At 38.2% G+C, this 12759-nt stretch overlaps 1 long non-coding RNA gene across 2 annotated transcripts in view; it reads right to left on the bottom strand.

The window, feature by feature from the left end:
* The window catches only part of LOC122793451, a 132703-nt gene that overhangs the window by 38018 nt on the left and 81926 nt on the right, over positions 1-12759 (bottom strand). For both annotated transcript variants that reach the window (XR_006363482.1, XR_006363483.1), the window contains exon 2: positions 1104-1548. This is a non-coding gene — a long non-coding RNA (uncharacterized LOC122793451). The remainder of the gene's footprint in view (positions 1-1103; positions 1549-12759) is intronic.

Genomic DNA, 12759 nt, shown 5'->3' on the forward strand with positions numbered 1-12759 from the left:
TTGTAATTTGCTACAATTTTATTGCTGAATCTTTTTTTAATGCGGAGTTATTTTCCATTATTTGTACTTAATCTCTGCTGCTCTGTATTCATAAATGTTTATAGTTTTTGTTAATAATACATTTATTCATTCATTCAAGGATTTACAATTCACTAGTAAAGGGTAACTTCTAATGTATGTCATTTGTTGTCAGCAATATGTTAGCTTGATTTCATAGATTATTATTCGTAACAGCATTTTACATTCATGCACTCTTTCTTTGTGCCCACCTCCTCTTTACTAGGTTGACTACTACACTTTCAGGAACAATAGATGTATACATCACAGCATATTTAAAAGAAGTTTATTCATAGTATTAGTATCTTACAGTTTTTTAATCATCTTTAGGAAGTCGTAAGATTAAGTCAGTTTTATTGCAGGTTTTCAGGCATGCAAACTCAGGGTTTATTTTTCCTCTATTGGAGCGACCCTTTTACAATCTATTTTTAAGGATACAGGAATCAGATTTTTACTTCATACAAGCCTTCAGAAACAAGACTCAGATTACATATCTTGCCAGTACTTGAATTCTAAGTATGATTTATCCCTCTTTTATTTCAGGCACTGGGCTGTAAAAGTACATTTTCAGCCATGACCTTGTTAAAATAAAAGTACAATGATTTTAATAACTGCAATAGTAGTCTACTTCTTAACAGTGGATGGTAACAGCTGGAATATAAATTTGTAACTTGGTAAGTAAAGTCTGCTTGCTAGTACCAGTAGTTGATGAATTCCTTAAAGCTGACTATATACATTTGCCGGCCTTATTTATGATATATGGAGACAGGCAGTATATCTTATTCTCTGTTTAAATGAGGTTTGCCCAGGAAACCCTTTTGTCATGTGGACCCACAGCAGCAATGTGAAGAGCTAAATTTAAGGTCAGTCTCCAGGTCCTTCACTTTCTATTCAGCAGAGCAATTCCAGAGATCCAACTGATTGCTCGACTGCAACCAGAAAATGATGGAATGGAGTATGTCCTGATGGAATACAATTAGTCAATAAATAAATAAATAAATAAATAAATGAATAAATAGAAGAGGAAATACATTGTTAGGATTTACCTGTCTTTATGTTGATTGGCTTTTACACTGTTTCAGATTGCCTATTGTTATTGTTCAATGATCAGGAAGAAAACATGTGTGGAGGGGGTCTTCTGATGAAGCCCTACATTGTGTAAAGGATGAAAGCGCTTAACCTGGTACCATTTGGTACACACTGGATGTGTATGGAATGCATTACTAGTCCATTGTTTTTCCCATTAAATTATCTTGCTTTTCTAAGTTTTGGACTTTCGTGTTATTTTACACCGAGTGGCTTGTTCACATGTATTGTCCCTGGTTTTCACACCACACGAGCTTCCTTTGGTTCTGAGTTATATGTTCATATTTTGGAGCTGCACGGACACATGATCTACTCATCTGGGTTCTCGACAGCACTGTTGGATTGAGTCTAAGTTTGATTGGTCCCATTACTTCTGGAGTTGGATTTGGCTTGGCTCTTGTAAAACTGTAGTTTCAAAAAGAAAAGAAAAAAAAGAGAATAATTATATATGCAAGTGTTTTAATAATGTTAAATAGGAAAAATAAATAGAGTTGCCTTAAAGTTCTTCAGTTAAAAGTATGGATGGATCTGTTGTACTTTCACGCTCTGCCTTTAGGTTGGCAGTAAGTCTTTATAGCAAGACATTGTCCGCTTAGGAAGAGTTTAGAAACCACACCATGGTTTGCTTTGCAACCATTCATTAAACAAACAATTTGACTGATAATATGGGTCTAAATTAAATCAGCAAAAACTTACTTCAACAAACGGCATTTCATCAGAAATGCTGTTTATCGAATTCCGCTCTTTTGGGGGACTGTGGCCCCCCACATCCCCCGCTAATTATATACCAACTCTGAGATCGCGCTGCAGTGGGGAAAGGGCAAATTTTCTGATCTTCGCTGTATCACGATCTCAGTATGAACAGTTCTATGTATGGCATGTTCAATGTAAGTGCACAGAAAATGACATTCACTGAATTGAATTTTCAATGAACTAATAGGGACCCGATAATACTAATAAAGACAACAAATCAACCATTGCAAGACATAAAACATGAATTAGCCAAGGCAGCCAGATGGCATACCCATGCCTATTTTGGTCTGACAACATACAGTCAAGATAAATATACCAAGTCCCTCAGACAGATCTCTCAACCCACCAAAGTTGAGGCTTAAGACTTTTGCCCCTGAAAACTTGCTTTTTAAACCATGAGTCTTCAGTCTTCCTGACCTGTCACTAAACCCAAGAGATTACTGAGCTAAAAAGTGGAAAATCCAAAAGTATGGATGAGTCTGTGAGGCAAATGTCTGCCAGCATGCAATGCATGTTGTCCCCCCCCCCCCATGACCTTCCAACAACATGCAATTAACACGATAATGACTAGTAAATGAAATATTGATTTAGAACTTCAGTGAATAGTTGAGCTAATAAATTGATTAATAGACAATGATAACTACAAGTTAAATAAATCAAAACCAATATCATTTAGGTAACATTCATCCTGAGAATAAATGTCCAGACTATCATGTTCAATGCATGAATGCCAATCAAACTCGCTGCCTGGATCATCCAGCGATTGATAAAAAATCTGGATAGTTCTATAGCTGAGTTCTTCCTTGCACCTCTCAATTGAAATACTGGAACCACAGCAGACCAGCATTAGCATTCAACTAGTAGTAGTTTCTTTGAAAACCCTGGTTAGGCCATTGCCTCCTAGAAAAATGATCAGGGCTGCAGGCTTAGGTCAACTGAAACCAAGATAAGCATGGGAAGCCAGTTCAAAGAGTTGCCTAGGGTCTATGATCCAGTAAACTCATTAAATCATTGGGGTGAACTGCTGTCCTTGAAGCTGCCCTCTGTATTAAAGAATATCTCAAAATCCACAACACCTTTACTACATCAGAATATAACTCCAGTATTTTATCTTTCAAGAAAAAGATGTGTCAGCTCTGCATCTCCCAGTCCTCTTTAAAGTTTTTGTCAAATCCCCTTCAAGTGCAAGGTCTGAGGTCTTACCTATATGAAATACATGAAGAGTAGCTCTGAGAGGGAATGTCTTGTTGCTCCAAAGCCTTTCATAAGGCTAGAATAACTTCCCAGGTTGTGATCAAGCAACCTAACTTTAAGCAAAAAATAGCACAGGAAGAGGAATCCTCTTGCATAATGCTGAGGCCCAATGGAATGGGTAAGTGACATAGCAAATTATTTCCCCGAGGTGAATTTTATCCCTGACTGGATTGATCTGTCAGACTTCTTTAGTCATATTAATATGTACTCTTTGGTTAAAAACATATCCTCCCACTGCAAGACCTAAAGTAGCTTGGTCACTCTAAAGGCCCCTGCATAAAACCAGGTAAACAAAGTGGCATAGTAAATAAAAGAGTGGAAATTGTCAGAAGTGTAGTGACTACCCATAATGATGTGACTTGGTGGGAAATGTCTTATAGGTTTCCTAGGATTTTGAAATGTTCCCATGATGTTCTCCCATTCTTTGGTTAACCTGGGGACTAGTCAGCATCCTAAAATGTAAAGTACTACCCAGCTTAAGGTTGCAAGCCTTTTTGGTGCTTGTGAACAAAGGCTTGGATAAAAGAGTACTGGTTAATCCACACTTTGGAAGGAACTGATGTACCAGCCGGAGCTGCCTCTGGAACCAGTGTTGAAATCTGGTAACCTGGAACCTGAATAAACTGTCAGCAATACCATTATCCCTACCTGGAATTTGTTGACTTGAAAAGCTCAAACTGATATTTTGGACAACAGGACCAAGAATCTTATTACTGAATGGACCTATCTGGACTTTGAAGATCTTTTGTTAATGGCTCAGATATTGTAAGTGTTCAGCTACCCACCCTTTTTTTACATACATTTCATGGCATTTATCTTTGTTCTAATTTAGAGTGAGCTTATTCTATGTAGCAGTTTCACAAGAGATGGCTTAGGATCACAGAGGATGCCCCAATCTTTTTTGCCAAAATGCCACAGACCAATACTGAACAGCAGACCATGCTTCTCCATAGTGCTGATACAAGGGCTGGAGACCAAGTAGTAGACATGGTACTGCAAACTGGAGGTCTGCTGGTGAAGAATCCTTGAGGGAATCCCAGAAAGGATTCAGCAGCCCAGACTGTTACTCCTCAGTTAATAAAGTTCAGGTGAAGCATCATGGATCAGAGGTAGTGGAAAAAACAGCAAATTGATAAGTACTTAGCAATAATAATCAAGGGAGATCAAGGTTATCTGATTTGGTGGCGAGAGAGGGGGTCCCCCTCTATTATTTCTGTTGAGGGAAATTCACATGAAGCCAGTTCCAGTAGGTCAGAAGGGGAAATGGTATAGGTGGTTTGGCTCAGATGTCTTTCTACCCCCTCCCCAACCAGGGTCATCCTTTATAATGGTTATTCCTCTTTCTAATAAGGAGAATATTTGAACAGGGGGTTAGTTGGAGGTTTTTGATTTATTTAATCTGCCTGGAATTCAGTGTACAATAGATACAGATGGTTCATGATCTAAAGACCTCCTAGTGGCATTGCTAACTTTAGGTAGCTTAAGGCCTCAAACCACAGGACAAAATTGGGTGGTGGAATTTATTCATTTTCTGGTCATTATTACTGAAAAGCAACCTGCTCAAGCATTGCTGCTTCTTAAGTACTTTTTATCCATTAGGAAGGCCTGTTCTTTAAAAGGTAGTTCTTTGCCTAGTTATGGTATAAGCAACACTTTAAAAAGCTGAAATTAGTAAACAAGTACCTTAGGCAGGATGAAAGACATGCTGACATGTGGCTCAGAGTTATGTTAGAAAGGTTAAGGACACCTGGGTGTAGTAGTGAAGTTCTGGAAGTTTTCAAACAATAAATCTGTTGAACCATCTACACTAGAAATTGCAACCGGACATCATTTAGATTTGGGCATGTCTATTTCATTGTGGAGGTAGGCATCTGATGGTGAAAAGTTGGTTTAAGGATGGAGGGAATGGCAGGAATGTTTCTATTCTTCAGGAAAGCAGACCTAGAGAAAAGGCACACTCAGTGATGGAATAGGGTAGGCCTCTTTCATGAAACTGGCATTTATTTTCAATAAACTCCAGTACCAATCGTCCAGTGAGGTGGCTGCACTGGCCAACTTTTTGGAACCACTTAAAGCACTACCCTGAGCATTATGCCAAAATGGAGTTGGTGCAAGAAAGTTAATTTGGTTTTCTCATCAAATCCTAGATGCACATCAATGTTTTCAAGTGCAGAAATTTGAATTCAGTCAGAGGCAGAGACAGAATCCACACTGTGAAAGTAGCAGACTCCAAATCCGACTTCAGACCAGTGACAAGTGGAGTATCACAGGGTTCAGTCCTGGGTCCTCTCCTGTTTGGCATCTACTTCTCTGAAGTACAGGCTAACACAGAAGGTCTTTGGCTAGCGAAGTTCACAGATGACTGCATGCTAGGAGCCATAATCGAAACTCCTAACGATGTGGACATCCTACAAAAGGGCCTTACTGAGACAGATGCCTGGTGTCAAAGCCATGGCCTCAAGCTCAATGCCAAAAAGTGCATTGTTATCCCTTTTGGTAAAAACTCTGTACCCATGAACTACCACATATGCGGTAGTCTACTTAACCCTGAAAGTGTGATAAGAGACCTTGGGACACAGGTGGACAGTAGTCCCTACTTTGATAATTACATCATCACAGTAGTCAAAATCCTTCTATGTGGCACACCTCATCACAAAAGGTTTCTCTTCCAGGAAAAAGGAGGTCATTGTTCCCCTCTACTCATAACTCATTAGACCCATTATAGAATACAGCGCCCCTTTTGGTATGTACCTCACAAGACATCTAAAACAACTGGAACGGCTGCAGAAATACCTCACAAAGAGGATTACTGGCCTCAAACAGATGCCCTATGCAGACTGTCTAAAAAACTCAAGCTTTACTCTGTCGCATATCGCCTACTTAGAGTCAATCTCTGCCTAACATACACGGCTATGTCAAACCCAGAGCTGTTGGACATGTTCCACTTAAAGAAATCCCAATCCCACCGAGCTATACACTCTAAGGACCTAAACCTTTTCACCACAATAAACAGAACATGCTGGAGGGATAGATTCCTGCCCCAGAAACTTCGCATTCTCTGGAACAAACTACCTATCTATATCAAACAAAGCTCCGCATTAGCACTCTTCAAGAAAAATCTGGATGATTGGATGAGAGATAGGAAATTCACCCCTGGGATCATCTATGTGGCTCTGCTCGACATGGGCACAGGAAAATAATTTTCTTGGGTGGGGAAAGCCAGGGTACCTTTTTGGCTAGGCTTATATAGACCCTAGGGCCAATAGCCTAGTACCTACCTATGAACCTACGAATATCATATGGGCATTCTTCTCTAAAGTGGTATCCACAGGCAGAATCTGCAGGCTGATTTCATCGTCCCACCTTTCAAGCCTTTTGAATATCTCCATTAGGTCTGACACCAAAAAGAAAGAAGAAAGAAGGTGAGCTCCATGTACTCTATCACTTTTCATACCCAGAGGGTTCATTAGTTAATGATGGGATCAGCAGGAGTTAGGCCAGAGTTCAATAATCTTCTTAAGAAGACACAATTTGAACTACTCATCAGTCTAAGGAGCCCTGATTAGCCAAAGGTGATACTGAATAAGCTTTCAGGACTATCCTAGTTTCTCTAGAGGACTGGCACCTTTTTTTGATGCAATTCAAAGTTGCTGTTTTTTTTTTTTTTTTTTATCATTTTTGATATATCCATGCCAGTGGGGTATGTGGCTTCTTGCACCACTACTGAGAAATTTAGTATAGCCCTTCAATGGTGCTGGGAGCAGAAGTCCTTAGAGCTGCATGCAGTGCACAATTTGGATGATTTGATTCTAGGAGAAAATAGACAGGGTACTTTAGCAAGCCTTATGTTATTTCAGAACCTCTGTCAAAGGTGCTTTTAGCCTAAGAGAAGATAGAAGGTCCTTTGAAGATGATCACAGTTTTGGGTATAGAGATCGACATCATTTCAGTATCATTTAGACTGCCTTATGATAAGTTAAAGGTTTTGAGGGGTCAAATTCAGTTAGCTACATTTGTCAAGAAAGTTTAAGTCAGTCAAGTAATGAAACTTGCAAGACATTTGAATTCTACCTGCAGGACCTGTGGCTCCAGGCAGGACTTTTATGAGATCTTTAGCTAACATGCTGTGTCAGACATAAGAAACATCATAGGGTTAGGGTAACTAGGGAAGTAATGATGGAGCTCCTTCTGTGGGTTGAATGTTTGGCACATTTTTATAACAGGTCATTCTGGCAGGATAACTGGGTGTCTAGCAAGGCTGCACAGCTGTTTATGGATGCTTCAAGGGGATGTGGTACAGATGCATATTTTAAAGCACAATGGTTTACAGTTCTTGGATGCAAGAAAGGAAGAAATCACTTTTTGGAGCTTGTGCCCATTTTTGGGTTGCCATAGCTCTGCGGAAAATTGAACTATAAAGCAATTCCAATCTGACAAAATAGTAGTAATGCAAATATTGAATAGGAGCTCCTACTGAATTCACATCTTCCATACCAAGTATTTTCATAAATCTACCTTCCTTCATTATATTTTCTCTTCTAGGTCCCCAGATACATACTTCACTATTGCAAATCAAGTACCAGTCCCAATCTGTAAGTAATATCCCCTGCTGAAAACTGATTATTTCTCCTAATATTTTCTTAAGCTTCCTAACAGCAGTTTTAGGTGGAATACAAACATATGCTAGTGTAATCCTCCTCCTTTGCCAGTAACCCCTTTCTACCAGAAATCTACCATTTACATCTTTTTCCCCTCTTCTATCACTGGAGTTCCTCTAGCAATTAGTATAACTACTCCCCTTTTCCTTTGTCCCTGATGTTCTGCTGAATATCCATCCTGAAATAATTTTTTATCAAATTCACATGCTCATGTTTTTCCAAACATGTCTCTTATAGCACTGCTATTTGCACTCTGCATTTCCTAATATAATTCAATACTCTTACCTTTTTGTTTATTTCTGAGCTATTTATATTCCAAAATCATATGGCTAGCATAGCCATTATAAGAATGTATTTGTGATGCCCCACCACCTCTGGGCCAGTAATCAAGGAGTCTCAATCTTCATCACTGGCACCAGTGGAAGACGTTGACTGAGAGGATAACAGTTACACACACAGAATCTCCAGATGCAACTTTCTGCATCAATTTCCCCTTAAGAGCATGCGGGGAAACAGTCAGTCTGGGGATGGTTTCTCTCTCTTTCTCCAGATCCCCAATAAGACTCCTCACTGACACAGCTATAGAGCTGAGATGTCTGCTGAGTGTCCAAGCAAAGACCTCCACCACCCTCTCTGTCCAACCAGTGCTTTGTGTCTTTGCCCAAGTAGCTGACACACACACACACACACACACACACACACACAGTCTTTGAGATTTGATTTGCATGCACACACACACACACACACACACACACACACACACATGGGAAAGGCTGGCACAAGTTTACTAGTGATGCCACCTTCTGCCGAGACTATAAGGTAGTTATGACTGCCACCAGACACTCCTGCCAGCTACCATAAGGTTCTTCCAAGAGTACCCAATATACTGAGTGAAACTAATATTAATACAAATGGTAGTTTGATCAAGAGCACGGCTACTGTGTGGCCCACACAGTGTCACCAAATAAATATGTAAATACTCTCCAAACTTTAATATCTCTACAAACATCAGCCACAGTGAAAGGTTTAAATATATTTAATAATAAATAATAAAAGAACAAGAAAATACTAACTATATATTCACAATGACATCAGAGTTCAAATCACAGAAAATATTTAAAATAACACTGAAGGACAGGCACAGACAAATAAAGAAAAACAATATCTAAACTAAGCTTCACTATATTCCTGACTGAATCTAAGAGAATCACTATTCCCTACTTACTTAACAGAGGAAGGCAGATGATGTACTGAATGGTCCTTCTTGCTGTCAGTCCCAAGACAGAATACAGAATACTCTGTCTCACTAAGAGACTTCTCAAAATAATATCTAAACTTTTACTTGTAGGATAGCTTCCACAATGACATCACTTCTGGTCATCTGACTTCTAGTTCCCATGCAAACTCCCATTGCTGGAAGTTGGCAAGATTTAGCACCTACCTATAAAAATACACACAAAAGGGCTTTTGCACTGATCTGTGGCAGGTGCTGGAAGTCATACAACAATTTCATACCTCCATGCTTCCACAGCAGTAATTAGTTCACCCCAAAGGCAATACAGAAAGCTTCTTGTTACATACTTTGTGTCTCTGACTGCACTGAAACCTGTGAGATAGCATCTTTATGGCCCAGCCCATGAAGTGATTTGATTTCAGGTATATTTTAAAGTTTGATGGACTGATGTTAATACTCCATTTTCCTCTGTTAAAACATATACATTTCAACAGTTACAATAGTGCATGTACTTTTCTGCTCTCTCCAGTAGGGCACACTGTGGATACATTTCAAACACAACAACTTTACAAATACCTTTTCAACACAAACATCCGTGCAAATCAGTTTGATATACACATGGTATATAGGTTTAATACGTTTGTAACACAAGTATCTTATATAAATCACTTTGATATTCACAAATGACATAATTATTTAAAAAATTCCATTACTGTACTGGCAGTACCTCCTAATGCCACAGTATTATTCCCCCCTATTAAATATAACAGCTTTTTTAATGTCCATTTTTGACTTTTGTGTTACATGCACCCACGAAAGTTTGGCAGGTTCATCTTTTATAAAGTTGTTTCTTGTCATCTCCATTTGAACCTATGTGACATTTTTCAAGACTTTTTGTTTTAATTAACTCATTCACTCTAATGGAGCTCAGGAAGTTTGCAATGTAACTTCCAATGGGTGGAGCCTAAGCCTTTTGACAGAATCAAATTATATCCTCACATTTCAAACAAATGTTCATATCTCTGGAACTATAGGGGTTATAAAAGAAGTATAAGTGGCAAACTCTTCAGCACAAACTATTTTTATAGTGGTGGCATTCTTTAGCTAATGGGGCTTAAAGTGAATTTTATAAGTCACAGTAAATACAAAAACTATTACATTTGTAATATTATGTAAACAATTTAAAATATCTTAGCAACCCTCAAGTTACCCATGTACTGTCATCAGCAGCATTTTATTCATCTAGCTGACAGCTTTCATATGAGGCTAAGGACTTCTGCTTGTGTTACTTCATTGTTGAGATATTTAGAAAAATGTAAAAATTATATCTATATAAATTAATATCATAAAAGCAATAGTTAATATCTATTTACCAGCACTAGACAAAGGTCAAATATTAATGCAGTTGAGTTTGTCATTATATAAGTTTTAAGATGATATCTTTCAAAACCTTGTACATGGCATGGTTTTGGAATTGTTGATGCAAATATCATCAAGCAATATTTGATGCCTAGATGTGTCAGTAGGAGTTAACTACAGATGCACTTGGAGGTGTCACTCAGATGTAATAAGTTAAAACCCTAAAAAAAACACACCCCAGAACTGCCCTACAACCTTTTAACTTAAAACAAACACACAGAGTTATGCACATCTTCAAATAATGTAGTTTAGTCTTACTGACAGGAACTGTTGTTGTTGTTTGTCGTTCGGCTTTTTCCCCGATTAGGGGTCGCCACAGCGGAACTCCGGTCCGGTAATGATTGGCAGTTGGTTTTTATGTTGTCGAGTTGCCAACCTGATGCCCAACCTTCAACGAAGGCACGTCCATTCAACGCATGTCTTTCGAATGCCCACTCGGCCATGGGGAGGACATGCAGACTCCACACAGAAGGCACTCCCAACCCAAGCTGAGAATTGAAGGGAGAACCTCTTGCTGTGAGGCAACAACGCTACTGCTGCACCACCGCAGATGACAGGAACAGTTGTCCCAAATCAATATCTGCACCCATAGGCATTACCTAAGCTAATATTAAGGTTATCCATGCTAAAGTGCATGTTACAGCCTGTGCTCCTATTTACACTAATTGATTTATTTTCTTTTCTTACCTCTATTTCCCTTTCAGATGTTAAAAACACTTTGTGTGCTTTCAGAAAGCATTAACTTTTAGCCATAAGAAAAGGGGCACTGGCTATATTTAAATAAAACTAAATTATATACTGTTCTAGTAAATGCATCAAGGTATGGTTGTATTTAAGCACCAGGAAAACTACTGTATCTTATTCCTTTCCAATAATTTCAAACTTTATTTTTTACTGAGCTGCATCCCTTTGTTCCTTTAATTTGTTTTTTCATTTCCCTCTCAACCTCTCAGCCTAAAAAATCTGGAAGAAGCCAAAAATGATAGGGAACAATGGTGTAAAATAGGGACAGATTTTAAATATTGCTCTTATACAGTTTATAGAATAAAAGGTTTTCTGTTAGCATACATTTTCTGAAAGATATAAAATCTGAAAATCAAATGTGTGCCATTGTTTAGTGATATCCACCCTCAATGGATTTCCCAAAATTCCACACATTTTATGAGAACAGAGCAAAAATACCAGTCAAAAAATCTGAACATTCTGCAAAAATCTGGAGAGTGGAGAGGTATGCCCTCAGCAAACAATGGCTAAAACTCTCAATTCACTTCCTGCACCTGTAGTCAGCTTGTCTCCATGTAAACATAAGAACAGAATGTGCAACTGCCTTCAGCTGCAGACTTCTCAACTCACACTGAGCATTTAATTGCTAAAGGAAAACTTCTCATCGCAATTAAAATATTTTCTTATTTTACAAAACCCCATGCTTACACACAAAAAAATATTTTTAGATTAAGTCAAGGGCATTAATCCAGACATTCATCAATGCATAAGTCAGAGAAAATATCTCAGCTCCACATACATTTTAATTAGTGCACTTTTGCACCCAAACACCTACCCCAAAAGCCCAAGATTACAGTACATTAACTTAAATATGCTTTTCTCCAGGATTTCCTCTCTTTTTTCATTGTAATGCCTACATTTCCTAAAATTAAAAAGTACTTGTTTACTGTAGTATATTTATCACATACAAAAATCACTGAAAAGACTCACTCTTACTCCTTCATTTCAGATAGCCCTGACTAGATACTATACAAATCTGCTTTAATATACAACATGCAATTTATATCATTAAATATTTTATGCAAATACTGTTAAGAACAAAATTGCTCTACTTAGAGCTCTTTTTTCTCTTTTTGTGTCCTAATAACATGAAGTGGAGTATATGTTTTTCAGTCTATCCACAAGTTTATCAAAGTCAGCAAAAGTACAATCTTCTCAGCCACTTTGTCTTGTAAAGCCATATTTCACAAATGTGATTGATGCTTTAGAATCCCGTGTGTATTCACTAATTTCAGTGTTGCTGGTCTTCTTCCTGTTCATCTCCATCTACCAACACCAGACTCTGGTTCAAGTCCAAAATAATTCAGATTCTTCTAGTCAACTCCTGTGCTTTTTTTGGTCTGTCAAGCATTTTCTTCTGGAACATTAGAAAATGTTTCACTGGCAAAGCCTCTCTATGAGCTTTATTATCAGAAGAATGAGAAGCAGAGTTCCCTTTTGTTTAATGGGTCACTTTGTGTTGGACAAACATAAGTATTTCTTCCTTAGTCTGTTCTGAACTGAAAAATGCCTGAT

Source organism: Protopterus annectens, chromosome 2.part0 (genome assembly GCF_019279795.1).
Source record: "Protopterus annectens isolate FY-2018-M chromosome 2.part0, PAN1.0, whole genome shotgun sequence".
Classification (NCBI taxonomy): domain Eukaryota; kingdom Metazoa; phylum Chordata; order Ceratodontiformes; family Protopteridae; genus Protopterus; species Protopterus annectens.